Genomic DNA, 13503 nt, shown 5'->3' with positions numbered 1-13503 from the left:
GTATTTGATAAACTAGGTTTTTTGTTTTTCAGAAAAGTCAAATATCACTTCTTTTCCATTAAACCTGGAGGTTGTAACAAAGTTATTATATAAATGTAGGGCTTTCCAAGGATGGTTTATGATTTTTCTGCTACTGGAGTAACTTTCTTTATTACCTCCTTCCTAATGCTCATTCACCAGCTCTCAGCCTTGATCTCTCCAAGTGCCCTTCTAATTCTTACCTTGATTGCTAAGCTAGTGAGAATCAGTTCCAGCTTCGTTCCCAAGAAATGAATGAAAACATATGTTGAGTTACACAGTGTGTCATTTGCTAGAATTTTCTCTCTTGGGCTTGTTCAAGATGACCTTCTGTTGCTAGAGAAAAACCTTCAGAGATAGGATGGGGCAGCCACTCAACAGTGTTGAGTAATGCTCAGCAGCTAACATGGCTGACTTTCTTCTTACCTATCTATGACTGCATCCTTGAGAGCTGGTTGAAATCCTAGGGTCCTCTTGGAAAGGTGTCCCAAGAACTCATTCCAGCGGAGAGGTAAGAAGGTGACAGCTGTGTTCTGAGTCTTCCGTGGCACCAATCCTTCCCTCGTTCACAAGTTCCAGCAATTTACATATTGCATTGTGTTAAGAGCCCAATTCTTCTGAAAGGAAGAATGAAGTCTGAAACAGCCATTGTATTTCACACTGGACCTTCCAACCGTCTTCAGGTTTAGTTTCCCAAACGGTTGACATTAACCAGCTTAGCTTGTCCTTCCTTCTCTGATTACTGAGAGACCCAGAGGGGACCTGATGCTCAAGCTTAATATAGGCTATTGGTGGAATCAAGAGGTAGTCTACCTCTATCCTAAAGATATCATATCTGGAAACAGCCATTATCATAGGAATAATCATTAAGTCAAAACCATTTTTAAGTCAGCCAACTTGACATTCTCAGCAATATTTCAGTAAATGCCAAACGGTTTTTGAAGAGAAACGTGGGCCTTCATCTGCGCAGGATAGAGAAGGACCAAGCACGTTTTCTCAGATACATCCTAATTATAGTGCTATTCAACAATGGAATGAGTGGGTTCTAGACTTTGAATATTGTGGACCAATATACGGAATAGTGTTTTTGAAAACAACATGTTTGACAATATAATTATGCTATTAAATTAAATATTAACTATCATTAACACCACTTAAGAAAAGAGCATATTAGTAACAAAAAGGAGGAAAAACAATTGCAAAACTTCAGAACAGAAGGTTTTTCCTCTCCAGAAAAGATGTTAGCAGTCTTACTCCCAATGCCTATTACTTGTGTGTGTGCGCACACACGTGTGTGTGTATGTTTAATCACCAGTCTTTGAGTTGACACTTCTACATAACTTAGTTTGACCACACTTTTCCTTTGCTGATTTTCTAACTCCCTGAAAGCGATGCATCTTAAAAATATGTAAATAAACAGGAGAGACACGATTTGAATGTTAGATTCCCCTTAGCTGGTCCTCAGACAAAGCTTCTGGAAGTCCCCCTAGCTCCCTTTTCCTCTGCAGTCCTTCCGGTCCTTCCTGCCTTCACACTTCAGGCATCATTGTCGTCCTCTGCAAAGCCTGTTCTGCCCTCCGAGACCAAAGGGACATTTCTTTCTTACTACACCCAAGCATTTGGAGAACAGTCCGGGCGTTCAGACTCTGAGTCAGACCTGGATTCAAATTCCAGTTCCTTTAAAAAGCAATAAGATCTTGAGGATTCCATTCAGTCCCCACAGCCTCACCATTTACCTTTACCATGACAGTGCAAATCTGTTAAAGGCTAGCTTGAAAGGACTAAATCAGTGTGCTTTGTTGTGTCTTGCCTGTTTGTACAGTAACCACAATGAGAATTATCAGTGACTGCTTAGCCTCTACCCTAACAGAGAAAAAAAAAACCACCACCATTATTTGTCTATTTTTATTACTTTCGTTTTCACATTCTTTCATTTTTACTTGCTAGAATATTTGTCAGCCTCATCCATTGCTTATGTCTCCTAGCGTACGAATGGTATTCTGTGATTAGCAAATTGTTTCTGAATGTGGAAGACAGTAGGATATTGATTGACAATATTAGATTGTCCTTTTGTGACGCTAAGGCCAATAAGAACACAGCCTTAAAGATGAGTGCATGCCTACAGGACATGCACTCATCTTTAAGGCTGTATTCTTATTGGGCCTTTCTTCAGGGGGACTTTGGAAAGACCACTTAAAAGTGTGCAGTCTGATTCTTCTTTGCCTCCTGCCTTATGTCTTGTGACTTGAAGTTCAGATCTAAGCAGAGGCCCTGCTCATAAGCTGGGCAGCCTTAGGGCTGTCCAGGGAGATGGATGATTTGGTCTCAAAGCAATCAGTAAACAGATCAGCATCACAGGGAATGGGAATCAGTGTCAGGTTGGAGTCTGGTCGCCAGGATGTTTTCTCACTAAGTGGTTTTCCAGGTCTAGGGCCTTCTATAATGGGCCGAGTTCGTCACTTCTGTGGGCTCCTAGTCCCCTCCCTACTCCTCCAATTTGTGTAACAGGCTCTACTGAACACTAAGTTAATTGCCTCTAGGGGCGGAAGGTGAATTGTCTCAGCTTTTTAAATCTGTTGGCATGTGGTATAAACAGCTAAACAAGCAAAGAGGCCTATAATACTCCTTTTATTTTTGGAAGATATTAGATTGAAACATGAAATTGTCAATATTCACCTATTTCTAATTCATAAAAAAAAGTGAACTTCCTGCCCGGGCATGGTGGCACACACCTTTTATCCCAGTGCTCAAGAAGCAGAGGCAGTCAGATCTCTGTGAGTTTGAGGCCAGCCTGGTCTACATAGTGAGTTCTAGGACAGTCAGGACTCTGTAGAGACCCTGTCTCAACCCCTTACCCCTGAAAAAAGAAAAAAGGCTTCCTATCGCTCAGCCTACCAGTTACAGATATGAGGCTAAGTTTTCTGCCTGTTTTTGAGTCTGCTGTGCGCTAGATATCAGAATACAGACAATAGGGCTCGTTAAGGGGACGTTGCTGTGGCTTACTCCAGCCTACAACACCTGTTAGTGGAATGCCATGCGGGTTCTTATGCACAGCCAGGGCATTAGTAAGTAGGATGCACAGGTATCTGATCTGTGACAGCCTGCTTCTGTTCTTCATAAGAAAAGGCTGTTCTGGGTATTTTCTGCCGTCACAGCTGCCTCAGGACGGTGTGGAGGGTCTCTGAGGTTGGCAACACAATGAATTCCATTGAAGCAGGGATGGTATCTCTCCCATTTACACATTATTTCAGGACCTGGTACCCAGGAGCCCTTGGTGAATATACACTGAATGAATTGAAGGAATCAAAGCCCCTGACTCTGGTCATCCGTCTGGTTAGTTATGCTCATATGATCAGGAAAGAGCCACCCCAGAAGAGGGTGTTCAATCCAGATCAGACTTTAGAATTTCACATCAGGAGTGTTCCCACTTGCAGTGCTCACGCCTCCCAGGATGGAAACTTCACCTCCATAGCCACAGGGCCACCCATACTGTGAATCTGAGACGGCTTTCTATACTGTGCTTTGGGCTGCCTCCTCCCGATTCTTTCCAGATGTGGAACATTCAGGTAATTTACCAGATTCTCATTCTGTGTTGGGTTCTGGTTTGAGATTCCCTTGCTCATTGACACAGAGCTCTCTGGTAGTGTCCCTTAGAGAGTAGTCGTGAATCTAGAAGTTGCAGGTAACTAACAGATAGAACTTGCTCTTATTTCTGGGTTGGCTGGCTGACCTTTGCAGCTCTTTGTCACTGATGTCTCTTTATCAGTTGCTTAGCATCTCAAGACTTAAGGTACATGGCACAAGTCAGTGCCTTTGGAATTTGGACTCAGAAATCCATTCGCAGCCGTCGAATAAACTCCTGTTCCACTGTTTAGATTCAGGCCACACTATGTTGCCAAAATCTCACCAGAAAACCATCCTGTGCTTTCATTTTCTCTCCTGTTGCCGCACACAGCAGATGGGAGTGAGTGGGCATTGGATGGACATCTTGTTTTCTGATGGCGTCTTAGCAGTTCCTCCAGTTTGTTCCGAGCGATGATAAACACAGCCTTGCTTCTTTTTCTCACAGTGCTCGAGTGTATGTGTGTAATTGCAGTCATTTGGCCCATAGCTAATTTTCAGCCAAGCCCACCCCTTGCTATTCTTGTATAGGATTTATAATCAGTTTTATTATGGATGTTCATTACCAACTCCATGGCAAGTACATAAATGTTGAACAACTTTGTGTCTAGTAAGTAACTTCCTTCTAAAATAGTCAATAAAAGCATTTTTAAAAAAAACCAGACAACTGAAGTTTATTATCTTTGATTTCTCAGCAGGCCCAATCTGATATCAATAAATTGGTAATTGATAAGTGATCTTTTGAATCTATATTTTTATCAAAAGAAGAAATCTTGGCAGAAACAAATAGAATTCAAAGTGAATCTCTCCTATGGCAATGTCCTTTTCTTTTTACAAATTAAGTACCTTTTGGTATTTTTTAATAGCATAAACTTTAGACTTGAAGCTACTTGGGTGGAACAGGGCTGACAGGAACAGGAAATGACAGTATTTATGGCAGTGGCCACGAGATGGCAGACCTAAAATTCAGACTTGTCAAGGTAACAGAGACAGCATGTGAATGATCGCACCTTTCACAAGGATGCCTTCAAAGCATCTACTTCCCAGAGAAAAGGTTGTCCTAAACTGTCAGTCAATTCATTGTGTGCACGGCAAGAGAGGAGGGCTTTCAGTCAGATGGCCTGTCTTTCAGCCTCCTTCCTGGTAGTGCTTATGTCTTCCTACCCCTCCCTGCAGCCTCATTTTTCCTGACCAACGCCATCACTCCTGAGACACACAGATGTGACACATCGTTTCTTTCCCCATGTTTACATCTGCCTTTTCCCTCTCGTGAACCAAAAGTGTGTTAAATGAACTGCTTCCAGGAAACTCAATTTTATATAATTCTATCTACAAAGATCCTCCCCACAGAACCTTAACTGTTTGCCATAGATGCTAATGAAATTCTACAGTGCCCCCTTTCCATGTACCTGTCCTTCTCACAGCAGGAGAATGACAATCTATTTTTGTTTTCCATTATAATTTGGCTTGTGGTAATAATGGAGTCCATGTAAACATAAACAAAGGAGGTTTTATGTAATACACACTATTCACATTAAGACGAGAACTCTCAGGGCTGGAGACATGGCTCAGTAATTAAGAGTACTTCCTGCTCTTCCAGAGGACCATAGTTCAGCTCCTAGCACCCACATCTGGTAGCTGACACTGCCTGTAATTCCAGCTCCAGGGAATCCCCCACACACCCCCACCCCAGCTTCCACCAGCACCCCCACACACAGTATCCACATACACAAACACACACACACACACACACACACACACACACACACACACACACACAAAACAAAAGTAGATCTGAATGAAAAAAGAATGGAAATATCTAGTTCAAGATACAGGAGTACATTCTGTTGCTTCCTCTAAAAACTAACTAATAAATGAGTAGTTCTAAATGTACAGTATAAGGGAAATTAAAGTACATCATCTTTGGACAATTTTATACATACACAAATGTATATGTACGTACACATACCCACTTGCCAATAAAAGAAACAAATGAACAAGTGCCCTGTGGGCTAAACCTTGAAAGCAGTGACTTATTCTCTGGCAATTGCTGAGTACCAACCAAAAATTTAATACCACTGGACAAATCTCTTGGCAGTAACTGATCACCATAGACAGTAGATTTCTTTTAGATAGACGCTAAGCAAAGTTTGCCCACAGGGAAGCCCAGATACATATGATTTCTCACTATCAGTCATCAGTAACCTCCCAGGCCTCTGGTGTTATGTTTTCCATAGAATGGTTTTGCCGGAGGTAAATGGCAACAGAGAATCCTTCTCATTACAGAAGACAGATTATGGAAATGGTCAAGCATTGACGTATAACCATATCCATGAGGTGGACAATGGGCGTCCATTCTACTCACCCTCCATCCTTCCAAACTTAGCAATTAATGTAAAGATTTAAAAAATAATAATTTTAAAAGTGATGTTTCACCTGCATATATGTCTGTGTGATGGGTACCGGATTCCCTGGAACAGGTGTTATAGACAGTTGTGAGCTGCCATGTGGGTGCTGGGAATTGAACCCCAGTCCTCTGGAAGAACAGCCAGCACTCTTAATCACTGAGTCATCTCTCTAGCCTCCTCCAAAGATTTATTTTTTAATGGGAGGATTTTTTTTGTTGTTTTGCAGTTGTTTGACATTGGTTAGACTGTGTACTTGACCTTGACTTCTAAAGGGTTACCGTTCAGAACACATTTCCATTTCCCAAATTTGAATGCTGCATGAAATCACATCTTTCCTACTTCTGTGTGGCCTTTTGGCTGGAGTGATATTGAACAGTTATTAACCAAGTCAGGCCTGGCTGTGTAGGATGCCACTCTTCTGTGGTGCACAGACCCTTTTCCACACTCAAAATCTGTTTTCTCCTTTAAGTTTGTTTGAGAACCAGATGTCAGCTCATGAAAGTCAAATGTTCAGTTAACAAAAACCAATTTTAGAAGTTTCTTTGAAACACTGTCTTGAAAGTAAAAGACTCATTACATGTTTAGATATATTTAATACAAAGAGGGGCCTGGTCTACAATAATGCAAAACTTTCAAATTTCTAAATTTGGTGGTGTCCGTGTTCTGTAATAGTAATTGCTAGCATATATCACGTGTTCTAGTCAGAAACTGAGCAAAAGTCTTTGTGTGCATTATCACATTTAATTTTTATAGTTATTCTTCTTGGTTCATTTGCAAGGAAATCTAAGTTTCAGAGACATTAAATGATTGCCCCATTATAACAGTAAGTAATGTTGACATGCAGATCCAGGAATGTTTGATTGCAAAGCTCAGGCACTAAGGATTGGTAGCTTCTTTAAATGACCCCAGTGACATTTTATTTCTGAGGGTAAGCTTCTTCTTAAGAAGCTAAGGTACTCAAAAGAAAGCCCTCTTGCCTCCCTTGCCTTTAACTCCTCTACCATCCCCTGCCCTCCTCTGCCCTCCCCTTCCCTCCCCTGCCCTCCCCTCCCCTCTTCTGCCCTCCTCTGCCTTCCTCTGCCCTCCCCTGCCCCCCTGCCTGGTTTCTTGCTTTGGGATCTAGCACAGAGTAATCAGTCATACCTCATGGCTAAGACTTAGGTCCCTGTCTAACTAGACAACAGTCCCTCCCACACTTCTTCCACACTTTGCCTCTTTATCAACTTAATCAAAGGGAAAGACATTGTCTGGATGATTTAGGGTGGGGTAGTAGCTCTTCTCCTGACATTCCACTTCCTCTGGCCTTGAACCTTGTTCACGTAGGGAAATCATTTGGCTTCATATTCACCAACACTTACACATCCTTAAGGCTAAGCGTGCTAGCCCTTGCCATCTCAGTGCCACAGGTGACCCCATGTGAGAGCTAGCTTTTCCAGCACAAGGTAAACCAGCTCCCCACCCCCCACCTGGTCACATATTAAGCTAGAATTCAGGCGGAAGCTGCTGTATAGAGCAAAGAAGTTTCCCAAGCCTGTGGCCCCTGTGATAGGAAATTCCAGTTGGGTTCTACGAAGCTTCAAAGACTGAATCTTTGGTAATTGGAATTAGCTAATTTTTTGAGGTGGGGTATAGGTGAGTGACAGAGCAAACTGCACTCTAGAACCTGGCCTGCCAGAGCTTGGCCTTGATGAACCTGCTCTCTTCTTGGTCTTTGATGAAACTCAAATGTATCTCAGCTTGTGGATCACACCTTGAGTGAGCTGCTTCACTTTCCTGCCAAAGGCCTTGTGCAAGTACTACCCATCATGGTGTCTGTAGGCAGGGTGAATATGAATCAATATGAAAGACCACTTCTACCTCCAGTTGCCATTTTAAAAGGTGCCTTTAAAACAGAGGCAAATGAGCAACCCTTTCCAGGAGCGATCGCAACAAACCTCCACCCAGCACTCACCCAGGGGTGAGAGAGAGGCTGTTTTGAGCAAGATCTTTCGTCACCGTCTGTCTTAAGTCACCTCCTACTGAACTTACGGTTGAAGATTCAGGGTCATAAGGGAAAGAAAACAACAATTAACTGGGAAAAGTTGATTGAGAGGATTTTTTTTTCCCACAGTCTGATTGGAGCATGACTGCCCGAGGCTGACCACCATCCATAATGTAGATCCACCCTCATATGTCATTATCCAAACGTTTCTTAATGGAATGCATTTTCTCAAGCATCTACTTTTGTAATTGAATGTGTTCCTAAGGATGGGTCAGCTAACTAAAACAAGAGCCCACAAGAAAAAAAAAAAAATGTGTTCATGCTTCTGCTCCAGTCCAATTTATAACAGCTCCTAATTGGCTTACTTCACTTTTAACTCTTAAAATGAATTTTAGATCCCCTGTGCAAGCTCAAATCATCATTAACAGAATGACAGCAGCAGGGAGTGAAACAGAAATGTTTGCAATGTGCCCTTTTAAATTGACGGTAATAAGTGTCATAGCTGCGTATTACTGTCAGCCGATACCGAAGCTCTCCTTGTGAGGGTTAGCCATGGACGACACACAAAAGGAGACATTTATCCTGGCAGAAGGTAGCTTTCAGCCCTCTTTTGTACTAGGCCCTGGAGGATGTTTTTCAGGGTGGCTAAAACCATTTTTTCCCTAGTGTTTTATTAGCTAAGTCTTGACTACCTCCTACAAAGTGAATGACAGTTTAGGGTTATTAAGTGTGTTCCTGTGCATATTTGGATCCATTGTTAACCCCTACTAAATGCATGAAGGGGCACGGAACTCCTCCTCTTCCCCTCCTTTGTTGCCCATATTTGTTAAAGAAGTTATTCTCCTTGACGTTTGTTTAGGCTGCACTTTGATAAAATGCGGTCTATGCTCCACTCTCTCAGCTTGGCACACAGCAGACCCCGTCGATTTATTTCTCTTTGCATTATCTTATCTACTTTGCTAGCATATTTGGGCTTCCTTTTCATATTTTAAGCTATATTTTGGTGCACAGACAGATTACCTCAGTAACTGTATACTAATATATAACAGTGTTCTAAAGATAACATTGCAAGCTTCCAGAATATACTTAGCCATACTAAATGACTAAGGATGTATTTAGATGTAGTTCTTATGTTGTCTGTGAATAAGAGAAAAGGATAACCTGAATGCTGAAAGTGGAAAACAAAAAAAAAGGTCTAGCAACATTTCTGGTTGATGAGACTATCAATTTCTGAAGCAGAGTAAATCCTGCTTTGGATTCAGGAGGCGATATATTTACTAAAAAAATGAAGAATTTTTCTTTGTGCTTATAGTCAAGTGTTTTGTCATGTGTAGTCTTCTATGTTGAAATTTTTTTAAATGGTGGTTCATAACTGCAAATATTTTTATTTTCAAGTTTTCAAATGGCTGAACCAAAATTCTCCACATGGGGAAAAACACAGAAATAGTTATCATAAGCTTCCCCCTCTATTCTCTCAAGCCAACCGTCACGTGTTCCCGTGAAGTACTTGAGTGTGGGTGCTCTGTGGCTCTGTATGGGCAAGTGGGCTTCAGGGACTGTAAAAATATAAATGTATGATGTAGGGCTGGCAAAATAAAGCACATCTTTACTAAATTATGTTCATTATCACTATAAAAAGAGAATGTTTTTAAAGCAAAGATAACGAAAACTCATAACTGCACAGAATTTAGCTCCTAATGATTTAAAATACTGTAGGTTTGTGAAAATTTTCTCTGGTCGTTTTGTGAAGCTCGTTGTATAAAATGCAGTGCGATGGTTCTGCTGACCTAGAGCCTTCATGGCATAATGAGCTGTTCAAATGAAGACAGAGGCAAATGTCCTGATGAGTGATGTCGTCATACTTTTATATCTTTATGCATTTTTGTTACCTTCTGATAGCTGCTGCTTTAAAGAATACAGTTATTTACTATAAATCTCAATATATTTTAGGGGGAAATCATATTAATATCTGACCAATATTTAAGTGATGGTTTCAAAGTGTATATGATCTTCATTAAATGAATTTTATTGTGCGTTTCATAATTGTATAGTGCAGACATATGTAAGACAATTTGGTCAACCAAAATAAAAAATACAAAGAACCAAATGGATTCTTTTTTATAAATATTAATGTTGGTAAATGGCCTTAAAAGTACTTTTACAAAAGTTGTTTTATGAGTTGTATTTGGTGATAGCATCTAAAAAGAATTAGAAACTAATTTTTATTTTTCTTTAGCACTAAAGTGATAATTAAAAATTAATTTATTGGGACTAGGTATGTAGCTCAGTGGTAGAGTGCTTATCAGGAACACTTAGTGTCCTGGTTCAATTCCTGGCAATATAATAATAATGATAATAATATCACTTTATTTGTGATTCATCATAATTCATAATATTATATTCATAATGATATTATTATTATCATTGGGATTTTTAACAGTATTAGAAAAGGAAAAGTAAGTATTAAGCACTGAAAAATCCTGAATTACAACTCATGGGGAAAGGGGAAGTTTTGAATGATCAGTCTTTGGGTTATGGTAACATTTAGAGGTTGTTACTAAAGCTGTGCGACATCACACTTTGGAAGAGGGAAATGGGCAGAGGGGACAAAAGCAGACACAGAAAGCCTTGTTAGGAGAGTCTTGACATTTTTCAAGTGGGAGTCAACCTGGTGTGTCCCAGACTTGCACATGTGAAAACTGTGTGCCCCTGTCTAAACATCAAGGCTGAGGATGATGGACAGAACATAAATAACTTGGGTGAAGATGTTTAAATCTCCTCAGCTTTGGAAGCTTGTACCTGATGTTTCTTGGTGAGTTCAAGGATTCACTTACAGTACTCAACATTTACTCTGATGATGTTTTCCGGGGAGGAAGGATAACGTAGAAAGGAATAAGCTGAATACTAGTCCAGGTAACTAACTCCCTGCCTCTCACATTCGCCATTTGGAATCCTGTTGGAGGATATACACTCGTGCAAGAACTATGGAGAGTTTGAGCCACCTCCAGTGGCATGTGTCAGGCTGCCCCACCTCTGTCGTGAGTGCAAGACATGAGAAGAGACATCTGTGCCAGAGATAAAATATTTTATTGCTTATAACTCAAGAGATCAGCGGTAGCGTGTTTGCATGTATTCCACTTGCAACTGGTCCTACAGAGACCAGGTGAACATGTCCGTGCAGTTGTTTGTATTACAGGAGAGCAGCTCTGAGTTTAAAGAGCTTGAATACTTTGTAATAGGCAGTGGCATGTCTGCCCATTGCTCATCACTATGATGTAACATAGTAAGCATGTCTGCCCTTTGACCCAGAAAGAGACCACCTGTGTCCTTGCAGGCTCACTGCTGTGCAGATATTCTGGAAAGATTTATCAAAGGAAAAAGGATAATACCTTTGTTTCTAAAATGTATGGAATCACAAGCCTCCAGATGAACAGTTTCCCAGCAAACTTAAATGTTTTCACATGTCACTAAGAATTTTATCAGCATTTTCAGTGGCTTTGTATAGCCATGAAGAAATATCCATAGGGAGAGAATGCAATTTACAAGCTTCCTAAAATTGATCTTTTAAGTAACACCCATGAAAAAAAAATTTTTTGCTGCCAGCTTAGGGGTGAGAGTAAAATGGTGCCATGACCTGTGTGTTGTATCTGGGCCTGTTAGAGAGAATGACTAAGGTTGGAGTTGATTGGGAGGTTTAAATTAAGTATTTCTGCTTTTCTCCACATATGGAGAAACTTAAAATAAAAAAGCTTAAAAATGTTCGCAGTTCTCAATCACCATTCTTAAAAAATGTATTTGTGAAGAGTCCATGAGTAATGCAACTTGGATATAAACCTGAACATATAGGCTGTCCCTGCTGTGACGTCCACACAGACTTCAACCCAGCATTTTAGAGGAATGTGCACCTGCAGGGTTTTGAGCAGGTCTGCTCTCTCAACTCATTATCTGGTGAAGCTGGGTAAAAACAGGTGGTGCCATCTCAACACATGATCTGGTGAAACTTGGTATTGATGCTGTTACATGTAGTCTGAGCTACACCAGTTTGTTATTTGAAAAGTGGAGCTATTTTCTGATATGTTCTATGCATGCACTCTGGGAGAAGCTGTTACCGCCAGGCATTAGTGGAGGCCGGAAAGACCCATACATATCCTTGGCATGAAAGGGGTGTGTGTGTCAGGGTTGGGGGGTCACGATAAGAGATCCAAATAATGGCTACCTTGTCCAAATATCTAGAAGAGGACAATTCTGATGACAGAGATAAGAAAATGCAACCCAGAAACATGACCAGGTTTTATTCTTGGGACTTATATGCATGAAAATTCCCAATATTGAGGCTTCCCTGGAGCTATGAGGTCTTCTGAAGTAGCTAGAAGGTTTCATAAGTAACCCAGGTCATAGGGACAGAGAAGGAATCCATGAAACACACCCAAATAAAGCCATTTGCTTGTCAAAAATTGTCCCAGACTATCCCAAATTGCAATTTGTAATAAGTACATCCTGAAAAATAGACTCTAAAGATGTGAGGAAACAGCTTAAAACTTCCAAATAGCCAGTGGTCATAAATAAATCCAGAGGGAAATATTTAATTTTGAATTTATTTATTATTAGTATGGGGTGCACACTTGCACACATCCTTGAATGCATGATGAGAGAGTAGCACGTATGGCACAGTGTACATGTGAAAGTTAGAGGACAACTTTGTAGAGCTGGGTTGCAGGAAACTGAACTCAGGTTGTCAGGCTTGTGACCCAAGTACTTTTAACTTCTGAGCCATCTTGCTGGCCCTAGATTTCTTATTTTTGAAGAGGAAGAAGAAGGCCAATGATGTTTTTAAAGTTTGTAAAAAAAAAAAAAAAAAAACAAAAAACAAAAACAAAAACAAAAAAAAAACCTTTTAAAAAGTGAACATATTAGGCCGGGCAGTGGTGGCGCACGCCTTTAATCTCAGCACTCGGGAGGCAGAGCCAGGCGGATCTCTGTGAGTTCGAGGCCATCCTGGACTACCAAGTGAGTCCCAGGAAAGGCGCAAAGCTACACAGAGAAACCCTGTCTCGAAAAACCAAAAAAAAAAAAAAAAAAAAAAAAAAAAGTGAACATATCTATTAACAGAACCAATGTCTTGAGCCCAAGGATTAAGGAGGTCTCAAGTTGATAGGGCATCACAAGTAATAAACATGAACTATCTTGTCAAGTGATGAAGGGTACTATGGGGAACTTAAACAGTATGATGTGACAGAATCCAGACTGGGACACAGGGTGACAGGTGGGGCAACACCGTGGGAGCTGGTAACTGAACAGGCTTCTCTGCAGAAGACACATTCAGACTGGAATCTAGAGGCAGAGGGGCTGTGTGACACAGACGAGGCCTATGAAATGTAAACAAGGGCCCCATTCACCAAGTCAACTAAAAATGGAAAGGAGACCCTTAGAAAGATCTCTACCTGACATCAGAAGAAAAATGTCATGTGAAGACTC

General features: G+C 40.8%; 1 protein-coding gene across 1 annotated transcript in view; it reads left to right on the top strand.

Annotated features, from left to right (window-relative positions):
• Erc2 (ELKS/RAB6-interacting/CAST family member 2) overlaps positions 1-13503 on the top strand; it is a 690578-nt gene that overhangs the window by 645759 nt on the left and 31316 nt on the right. The gene's annotated exons all lie outside the window — the stretch shown is intronic.

Source organism: Peromyscus eremicus, chromosome 9 (genome assembly GCF_949786415.1).
Source record: "Peromyscus eremicus chromosome 9, PerEre_H2_v1, whole genome shotgun sequence".
Classification (NCBI taxonomy): Eukaryota; Metazoa; Chordata; class Mammalia; order Rodentia; family Cricetidae; genus Peromyscus; species Peromyscus eremicus.
This window is presented reverse-complemented; position numbering and strand designations above follow the sequence as displayed.